The sequence below is a fragment of the Carlito syrichta genome, unplaced genomic scaffold (genome assembly GCF_000164805.1).
Source record: "Carlito syrichta isolate Samal-C Ts95f unplaced genomic scaffold, Tarsius_syrichta-2.0.1 Scaffold305637, whole genome shotgun sequence".
Lineage (NCBI taxonomy): Eukaryota > Metazoa > Chordata > Mammalia > Primates > Tarsiidae > Carlito > Carlito syrichta.
Genome location: NW_007249733.1, coordinates 92223 through 103137, shown reverse-complemented (window position 1 = coordinate 103137; position 10915 = coordinate 92223). Strand labels below are relative to the sequence as shown.

The 10915-nt window shown below is 35.8% G+C and overlaps 2 protein-coding genes across 4 annotated transcripts in view; one reads left to right on the top strand and one right to left on the bottom strand.

Moving 5' to 3' along the window:
• The window catches only part of STX19 (syntaxin 19), an 11587-nt gene extending 7145 nt beyond the window's left edge, over positions 1-4442 (bottom strand). The window contains exon 1 of the mRNA XM_008061889.1: positions 4194-4442. The gene's annotated coding sequence lies outside the window, so the exon portion shown is untranslated. The remainder of the gene's footprint in view (positions 1-4193) is intronic.
• ARL13B (ADP ribosylation factor like GTPase 13B) overlaps positions 1-10915 on the top strand; it is a 59827-nt gene that overhangs the window by 23637 nt on the left and 25275 nt on the right. The window lies entirely within an intron of this gene.

The following is a 10915-nucleotide window of genomic DNA, read 5'->3' as shown; positions in this document are numbered from 1 at the left end:
ACTGCACTCCAGTCTGGGCGACTGAGTGAGACTCCAACTCAAAAAAAAAGAAAAAAAAAAGAAGTAGAATATTTCTAATTGATATTGTGACACAGTACACCTTTGCAGAGTGCCTTTGGGAAGGTAAATTTTACTGCCACTGATATTGAAAACCAAGATATTTGACACTGACCCCTATAGAGGTTGTTTTTACCTGGATTTTTGTCCTTGGAAGAACAGTTCCCTGAATGAGTACCACATTTTTATGTTTGAATCAAACATACTTTAAGGAACTCTTTAAATATATATTTTATTTTCATTCAGCTTAATAAATTTACTAGCAAAATACAAGTAAATATTCTACCTTTTTTGTTTTGTTTAACTGCTCCATATGTTATTGACACTAAAGGAAAAATATAGACTGGAAATAGAATTATGTTTCCTTTCAGTGTTATGTATCATGACATGCATATTATATAAATGATGTTTAAAGTTACCTATAAAGTTTATACTGTGCTCATCTTGGTTTACGAATACTATGTCTTCATTTATTTCTTTGAACATTTGAAGCATATTTATGTTACAAATCCTTTACATTGGTAAGTTATTTCTGGTTTCTCAGGAATACATTTATTTGTTTGCTGTAGCCGCTCTCTTAGGGGTAGGCAAGTGTATTTAGTGGAATTTGCAAATTTATCTTCATTGGGGAGTTACACAGGAATGCCCTGATTGTCCAGCTAAATTATGGGGCATTCTGAGACTATTTTTGTAGTTGTCACCCCTAGGGCCTCATGGAGTGTGCCAGTTGTGGCCCAGGTAGTATAAATATAGGCCTCAATTTTCCTCTAGAGATTTTTGTAGCCTGAGTGTATATCTCATTTTTGCTGTAATCCTGGGCAGGTCTACAGAGTTATTCCTGTTTTCCCACAGATTGTATTTTTCTTAGTTTACTACTTCATGGGAAACTAAGTTTTAGTTCCCTTAAGGAACAAACTCAGTAGATCTCAGCTTTTAAGGTAAAGTATTTGCTTCTGGTGTCCCAGTGGAATGGACTTTAATCCACTATTCTTTACTTTGTACATTTCCTCTTCATTTCTGCTACCTGTACCTTTTTCTTTCCTACTTTAAAATTTAATGATGTAGTTTTAAAATTTGTTGATTTTTTTTTTAAAGATTATAGCAAACACTTCTGTATGTTTAGAGAAAGAGGGAGTAGTTTCTGTATCTGTGCATATTGATTGAAAGTCATAGTTGATAATCTTTGCAGAGTTCATATAATTCTGAATGTTCCCACAAGTCCTTGTTCATCTGTGCAGAGATTGACTTAATGTAGGTATCAGGTGCACTTACATGCTGCATGTAAATTGCGTTTTCTAGTGGTTTTATCTTATAACTGTAACTTTCTTCTTGATCTTATGTCTTCATAAATTAGAATATTAGGCAAAGTGAGACATCTAAGCATATTACAATTTAAAATCTGGAAGAGACAGAGTTCATGTAGGTATAAAATATCATTGTGCAGGCTGGGCTTGGTGGCTCAGTCTGTAATCCCGTGCTTTGGGAGGCCGAGGTGAGTGAATTGCCTGAGCCCGCGGGTTCAAGACCCACCTGGGCAACTCGGCGAGACATCATCTCTACAATAAATCAAAAAATATGATAGCGCGTGCCTGTAGTTCTAGCTACTTGGGAGGCTGAGGCGGAATGATCGCCGGAGCCCAGCAGGTTGAGGCTGTGGTGGCTGTGAGCGTGCCACTGCACTCCAGTCTAGGCGACAGAGTGAGACTCCAACTCAAAAAAAGAAAAATCATTGTGCAGTAATTTAATTGCTTAGGCTAGGTGAAATGGATGAGATCACTGTTTTATGTAGTGTTTTCTATACCTAAAATTGTTTTCTTAATATGGGAAGAGTGCTGTACAAAGATGAATCGTCTTTTAGCATGCTTAGCTTACAGAATTGCTACACGGTTTTGAATTCCACTAGCAATAACTAGCTGTACCTTTGAGCTTAAATATGATATTTGAAAAAAGAAGTTAGACCACTCACTTGTACGTATGATAATGAACTTTGACAGTTTGTTCTGGGAAATAGAAAAGTAAACTTGTGTGACTCAAAAGGTTCTTCACCCTGTTACAGACAGTGAAAATTTCTAGAAACAGAAGCATGAATAAATGTTACCTAGAGTTTTAAAAAATATGCCCTGGGGTAGATACTTAATAGAATGAAAGTAAGACATTTCCTTCTATAGTTACTGTATTGATTAAATAAAATATTTCACGAAATACAACCAGCTTTTATCCAACAGAACATATTCTTTTGCTTTTGTATGTGAAGTCAACTTGCAACATTTCTCTAGTTCAAATGAAAGCAGAGGATCTTATTGTAATATTAACCTCTTTGGCTGCTTTAATAAAAACAAAATAGTAGTTTCTAAAAACAAACTAAAAATTATTACAAATTTTATATAGTCTAATTTTAGATTATCTGACAGTCTTTCAATGCTTTTTTCCTAATTTTTTTGAGTGTAGATAAGTTAATAAACTAACTTGTTTAATTTTCTGTACATACGTAAAATGTATTTTTTTAAAAAATTATTTTAATTAGAGACAATGTTTTGTTATGTTGCTTAGGCTGGTCTTGAACTCCTGGCTTCAAGCAATCCTCCTACCTTGGCTTCACAAAGTGCTGGTATTACAAGTGTGAGCCACCATGTCCAGCCAATAGAATGGTTTTTATATTAAATGTAAAATTGCATAACTTTGAAGATAATGTATTCTAGGTATTATATGACCAATTTTCAAGTTTACTCTTTTTTTTTTGAGTTGGAGTCTCACTCTTTTGCCTAGGCTGGAGTGCAGTGGCACATTCCTGGCCACTGCAACCTCAACAGGCTGGGCTCAGGCAATCCTTCTGCCTCAATTTCCAAGTAACTGGAACTACAGGCACACGCCACCATGCCCAACTAATTTTTTGATTTATTGTAGAGATGAGATTTATTGCCACGTTGCCCAGGCTGGTCTCAAACCCGTGGACTCAGGCAATCCTCTCACCTCAGCCTCCCAAAGTGCTGGGATTATAGGTGTGAGCTACTGTGCCCAGCCTCAAGTTTACTCTTAAAACACTTATAAAAGTCATTATTATTTTGATTTGAAGTGGGTTGTTTGTTAAATTTAGCGTGATAGCAACTGTAAGGTAACTTTCAAAGTATCTGTCTACATGTGTCGCATTTAAGTGATACTGACTTAAAAATTTCAAACTATCAAATAAATGTAATGTTTATGTTAAATTGTATAATTTGAGTATTTTCAATATATTAGCTGAAACATTAAAAAGATGAATGAGACCAGGCGTGGTGACTCAAACCTTTAATCCCAGCACTTTGGAAGACCAAGGAGAAAGGATTGCCTGAGCTCAGGAGTTCAAAACCAGCCTGGACAACTTGGTGAGACCTTGTCAGTAAATCAAAAAATTAGCCGGGCATGGTGGCATGCACCTGTAGTTACTGCTACTTAGAAGACTGAGGCAGAGGGATCATCTGAGCCCAGCAGGTGGAGACTGTGGTGGCCGTGAGCATGCCACTGCACTCCAGCCTGGGCGACAGAGTGAGACTCCGACTCAAAAAAAAAAAAAAAAAAAAAAGATGAGTGAGTACTTTGATATTTTATGGTAGTCCTTTTACAATGAGATTCTTTTCTAATTTTCTCAAATTAATTTTTAGAAGATTGTGGGAAACAGTAATTAAGCAAATAATTAAGATATATAGCAAATTTAATCTCTACTTTAAAGGTTATAAATGTGTCAGATATGAGTATAAGTTTTTTCAGAGTTAAATATAAAAGTATTCTCTAAATTAAACATGGAATGGTTAATTTATAGTCTGTCTATAAAAGAAATAATTTTACATTTGTTTTCATAGGATATGATTTTCTAGTGTTTCTAAATTGAGAAATTATTTTTTTAAAGGACTTACAGAATTTTCTTTCCTCTGGTTGACTTTTGATCGAGTAGTCTATTTTCAAAAGTTCAACACCCAAATTCCACTCAGTATGTCAGAAGTATACACAAACACATCAGCTGCCTGTAGCCCTGTCCAAATCGAACCAAAACAAGTCATTTTCATTATTTGTTGAGCTATTTCTAAATGTCGCGGTATAACCAGATTTCAATTTGTGGAGATTTCGCATTAAAAAGTACAAAAAAAAAGTAGTTTATTTACCTTTCTGTCTTGTTCCTTTTGCTGGTTTTCCACCTGCGGTGTTGGAGTCCTGCCTTTGAGAGAAAATTTGAGTATCATGTAATACTTTGATCAAATTACTTAAATCTCTTTCTTATAGATCACAAGCTAATTTCAGTATGTTTTTCATATTGTTAATTGAAAGCCAAGTAATTAAGTCAAATACATTAAGAGATAAAGTTGTACTTTTGCTGTTAAATAGCAAGTGAGAACAGATTGCTTACTTCACACCTGGAGAATCTGGTTCTGCCTGTTAGACTCCTTTTCACTGGAGCTAGTTGCTAACAGGAAATCCTTGTTAAACTGTCTACATAGACTATTTGGCACAGGCTCTGCAATTCAGTCCTATGTTATATATAAAATACATTACTACAAAAAAAAGGTTTGTATTTAAACAACGGTTACTTTCTTTTCTATTGATATCAAAACTTGCTAAAATATAGAATTAAGTAGGAATAAATAGGAAGAGAAAGAAGCTTGGTGTAAAGTCTTTCTGTTCCATTTACTTTAAAATGATTGAATTCTGTCCTATTTTAGGAAATCCCATAAGAGCTTAGTTTATAAAACCATAGAGTTTCAGAAGTAGAACAGCCGGAAAAGAGCTCATGGCTCTCTCTAAACCTTCCACTCTGCTTTTCTTTTTATTATACCTGCTATTTTTATTTTAGAATAAATTTATTTCATAATCTTCTATATAGAAGAAAGAACTAAAGTTATACAGCAATATATGTTAAACCATTTATTTATTTCAATATAACAATTGAAAATTAATTTTTACCAGAGAGAAATGTTTATAGGGAAAATTGGAAATGAAAATTTATCTCGTGAACTAGTACAACCTCTATGGAAAACAGTGTGGTGATTTCTAAAAGATCTAAAATTCAACCTTCCATATGAACCAGCGATCTTTTTTCTGCGAATATACACCCAGAGAAACTTAAGTTAGTCTACAAAAAGGATACCTGCGCACACATGTTTATTGCAGCACTATTCACAATAGCAAAAACATGGAAGCAACCGTGCTGCCCATTGAAAGTGTACTGGATAAAAAAAATGCAGTACATATACATGATGGAATTTTGCACAGCCATGAGGAAGGACAAAATTTTGGACTTTGTAACAACTTGGATGGCTTTAGAGTCTGTCATACTCAGTGATCTATCACAGAAACAAAGAACTAAGTACCACATGTTCTCACTCATAAGTTGATCTTAGACTTTTATCACAATACTACATGAAAGAGATCAGCAGTAGCGGAGCCCTGCCAGGAGAGGGGCGGGGGTCAGCACATGGCACACAACATTAACAAGGGTACCTGATCCTGAACCAGCTGAAGTGAGGACCAGTGGGAGGCCCAAATTGCACCTGTATGATGGTCACTTATGCACCGGACCCTGAATTGTACCCCACATCTTTAAGGTAAAATGAAATTTCATTCTCATACTACCAAATTTCAGGACTCTTCCTATTTTTCTATATGAGCTGTTATTATTTGAGGGCATGAGAAAGGACATTGCTGTAACATCTATCAAAGTAGCATTTATATTTATTCTTTGATTTAGTAGTCTTACTTCCTGATTCTGTTCCCAAGCTAAGAAATGACTTCTTCACTCACCTGTTCTTTACAGCACTTCCTGTCAAAAACAAAATACAAAACGCAAAAACCCTTCAGTGTACTGGTTGAATAAGTGATGGAACATCCATATTTTGGAGCATTTCACAACCATAGACAAAAATAAGATTTCCTTATGTTATTTCAGGGTAGCTTTAGGATTTATTGTTCAGTTAAAAAGCAAAGCATGGTGCCAAAGAGTGTATACAGTAACTTTAGAGGAAGGAAGGTAGATAGAGTGTGTATAATGTATATATACAAACACACATATATAAACAAGTCAATAGCAATTAATATCCATTGTGCCCAGATTGTGTTCTTTAAAATACTGTTTTCCACATACATTTATATTTTCAAAAAGAAATAATGGGAGGATGAACTGAACACGAGTGAAAATGGTTACCTATAGAAGGGAAGGACTAGGGAGGTGAAAAGGGACAGACACAGCAAATAGTTCTTTCTGATTGCATTTTTTATATCGTATTGAATTTGGAACTCTGCCAGTATTTTGAAGGTTAAATCCTAAAAAAACAAATCAACTGTCTCAGAAAAACAAAAGCACATGGAAATAAATGAAACGCGCTCTGTACGCGATGGCATAATCACACAGGGAAGCATTATTTCACATAATTTTAAAACTCGGTATTTTGATTGAGCATCTCTAGTGCAATATATTTTAGGGACAGAAATAACCACAGAAATCTTAGCCTGCCTTTACTAGTCATATATTTAGTAATAATACTGATACTATGTTGAAACTCCTATATATAGTTGGATAAAGCCAGTAGTTAATATCATCAGTAGCTATAATGTTCAACATAAGTGAAAAAGAGATACAAGTAACTTGGTAATATTTTATTTGAAGTGAAAAAAATCAATATGAATGCACGATTAAGTTTTTTTTCCTAAATAACCTATGTATTTTCTAGCTTTGTGCACTGAAAGGGTCTAGAAGCAGAGACAAAATAATAGCAATGCATATTCATAATGCCCAGATCATGGTCTTTAAATGACTGTTTCCTACTGAAAGGATCAGGACTCCTTAGGGAAATTAATGATTCCAGATCTGAAATGCAGTTTCAGAGTAGAAAGCAAAGAAGCTATCAAATACTATTGTAGTTGTACCAAAAGGACCCAGGAGCCCACCTGAAGGGGACTCCCACTGATCAAAAATGTGTAACTTTGAGCCTCAAAAAGAACAGTAACTGCAATAAATCAAAATGCATTAAATATATTTTTAAAATGCATGAGTTCATAATGAGGCCTTCCCAAAATAAGGGAATAAGGGGAAAAAAAAAAGGCACCAAAAAACTCAGATAGCCAAAGCAGTCCTAAGCAAAAAGAACAAAGCTGGAAAGCATCACATTACTGACCTCGAGTTATACTACAAGGCTATAGTAACCAAAACATATAAAAATACATCAATGGAACAGAATAGAGAATTCAGAAATAAAGCCACATATCTACAGGCAACTGATGTTTGACAAAGTTAACAAAAACATACACAGGGAAACATCACCTTTTTCAATGCATAGTGTTGGGAAAATTGGATTGCCATATACAAAAGAATGAAACTGACCCATATTGATCACTATCTTCAGAAATCAACTCAAGATGGATTAAAAGGCCAGGTACAGTAACTCATGCCTGAAATCCCAGCACTTTGGGAGGACAAAGTGGGAGGATTGCTTGAGTCCAGGAGTTTGAAACCAGTCTGTGCAAGACCCTATCTCTGTAAAAAAAAAAAAAAAAAAAAAAAAAAAAAAAGTTTAAAACTAGCTGGGCTTGGTGGTGTATTCCTGTAGTCCTAGCTACTTGCGAGACTGAAGCAAAATGATGGCTTGAGCCCAGAAGTTCAAGGTTACAGTGAGCTGTGATCACCCCACTGCACTCCAGCCTGAGTGACAGAGGGATGTGCTTTCTCTTTAATTACACACACATATATGACTTAAGTGTAAGACCTGAATCTATAAAAACTTTAGAAAACCGTATGGAAAACTCTTCTGGACATTGCTGTAGGCAAAGAATTCATGACTAAGACTTCAAACCACAAGCAACAGAAACAAAAATAGACAAATGGGACTTAATTACGCTAAAAACCTTCTTCACAGCAAAAGAAATAATCAACAGAATGAACAGATATCCTGCAGAATGGGAGAAAATATTTGCAAACTATACATTTGACAGGGGGGACTAATATCCAGAATTTACAAGGAACTCCACACATACACACCCCACTAAGTAGCCCCATTGAAACGTGGACAAAGGGACATGAATGGACAACTTTCAAAAGAAGATGTACAAATGGTCAACAAGTGTTTGAATAAATGCTCAATATTACCAATCATTGGAAAAATGCAAATTATAATCATAATGAGATATCATGTTACACCATTCAGAGTGACTATTATTTAAAAGTGAAATAATAATAGATGTTGGCAAGGATGCAGAGAAAAGGGAATGTTTATGCACTGTTGGTAAAGATGTAAATTAGTACAATCTCTATGGAAAACAGTATAGAGATTTGTAAAAGAACTAAAAATAGAACTACTGTTTAATTTAGCAGTACCACTACTGGGTATCTACAGAAAGGAAAAAAAAAAAATCCTTGTATCCAAAAAAAAGGCAAGAACCCTGCACTTGTATATTTATTGCAGCACTGTTCACAGTAGAAAAGATTTAGAATCAACCTGTGTCCATCAAAGGAAGATAAAGAATATGTGTATATATACAATGGAATATTATTCGGCCATAAAAAATGAAGTTATGTCTTTTGCAACAACACGAATGGAACTGCAGGCCATTAACTGTGAGTGAAATAACTCAAACAGGAATTCAAATACCACATGTTCTTACTAATAAATGAGAGCTAAGTAATGTGTGTACATGAACACAGAGAATGGAATAATCAACATTGGGATCTTAGAAGTGTGAAAGGGAGGTAGGGGGTGTGAGATGAGAAGTTAACTTAATAGGTACAATGTACATTATTCAGGTGATGGTTACAATAAACGCCCAGACTTCACCTCTATCCAGTATATCCATGTAACAAGACTGTACTTGTACCCCTTACATTATACAAATGAAATATAAGAAAAAAAGTAACCTGATCACCTTTGGAGGTTGCTGGGGCACCAATTCACTGTTATGAAAATTAGGAATTAAAAGCAAAGGATCAAACATTAATCTTCTTTCCATGAATTGTGAAAGTCACCAGGTAGTTGACAAAAGCTTAATTTTTAGCAAAATTCTGCTAGTCAATAAAGGAATATAGAACCAGAAAAAGTCACTATTTCATAGACTTATAAAATAACAGAATTAAGCAAAGTTTATCAATAGCTGCTAAAATAATTGAGTGAATGGTTAATGAGGAACTTTATTTTGGGTGGATCAGGCTGACTCTAAATCCTGAGCAATTTTATATTACTAAAATAGGATAATATGTAAAAGTGATATTATGTGCCTCCTAAGTGCCACCATTGCCTGTGAAATATGTTTGCCAGAAAGGATTTCAATCTGAAACTCATCCAGCCACTACATCCAACATCTAGATATAGAAAATACAGGATAGGTATGTTAAATGAGCTCATGAGGAAGAAATTAGCCCACTCGCAGTCATGTGAAATTCTAAAGAAAAATGACTTATGTTGCAAATGAATGGGAGGAAAGGAGGTGGCGGTGGTGATGTTGGGGTAAGGGAGGGCAGGTGATACAGATTCAAGAAGAGGTAAGTGATGACTTATGTGGAATATGCGTCTGATTTGTATCTGCATGTGAATGTAACACTTGAAAAGTGATATTGGGGAATGTTGAGTGAATTAATATTAAAGACTTCCTGTTAATTTTGTTAAGCATGATAGTGGTGTTATGGTACTGTGTTTAAATTTTGGGGTGAAGTAATGTGACTGATGTGGAAAAAATAGACGGTATGTAGATGAGCAAGAGTGACACAGCATTGACAGTTTTTAAAGGTAGGCAGCAGGGCTTCATTTATTTTTTTATTATTCTGTGTGTTTAAAAAATATATTTCTGTCTAAAGAGTTTCTCAAACCCCAACAATAGTATTTTATTAAACATTTTGACCTAGCCGGGCTCGGTGGCTCATCCTGTAATCCCGTGCCTTTGGGAGGCTGAGGTGAGTGGATTGCCTGAGCCTGCGGGTTCAAGACACACCTGGGCAGCGAGACCTCATCTCTACAATAAATCAAAAAATCAGCCGGGCATGGTAGCATATGCCTGTAATTCCAGCTACTTGGAAGGCTGAGGTGGAAGGATCACCAGAGCCCAGCAGGTCGAGGCTGCGGTGGCCGGAAATGGCCACTGCACTCCAGTCTGGGCGACAGAGTGAGACTCCAACTCAAAAAAAAAAACAAAAAAAAAACATTTTGACTTATGCCACACAATAGGCAAATCGTAGTATACTGTGGTAATTTCTGTTTTGGTTTTTTATTTTATTGGAATCCAGTGTGTCCCAATTGAGTACAATTTTCAAAAAATTTTCAAGGCCAAGCTTGGTGGCTCAGCCTGTAATCCTAGCACTTTAGGAGACTGAGGTAAGTGGATTGCCTGAGCCCCAGGGTTTGAGACCTGCCCAGGCAACTTGGTGAGACCTCGTCTCTGCAATAAATAAAAAATTAGCCGGTCATGTTAGCACACACCTGTAGTTCTGGCTATTTGGAAGGCGAGGTGAAAGGATCGCTGGAGTCCAGCAAATTGATGCTGGGGTGGCCATGAGCTTGCCACTACACTCCAGCCTGGGTGACAGTGAGACTCTCAACTCAAAAAAAAAGTTTTTCAGGGTTCTGCCAAGTAAATTAGAAGTGGCCTTATGTCTTCAGTAAATTGCACATTTACATGGACACATTCATACATTAGAAATGTAGATGAGCTCAAATATTACAAGCTCAGAGAGAATATTTGGGTATTTAAAACTTGATGCAGTTTGTATTTTCAGAAGATAAGGACATATTTATGGTGGTGGGCCGTGAAAGGCCACTTCTGTTTTGCAGCTTTTTTGTCGGCCTGTTGATCTATTGCTTATGTTTCTTTCTTTCTTTTTTTTTTTTTGAGTTGGAATCTCACTCTGTTGCCC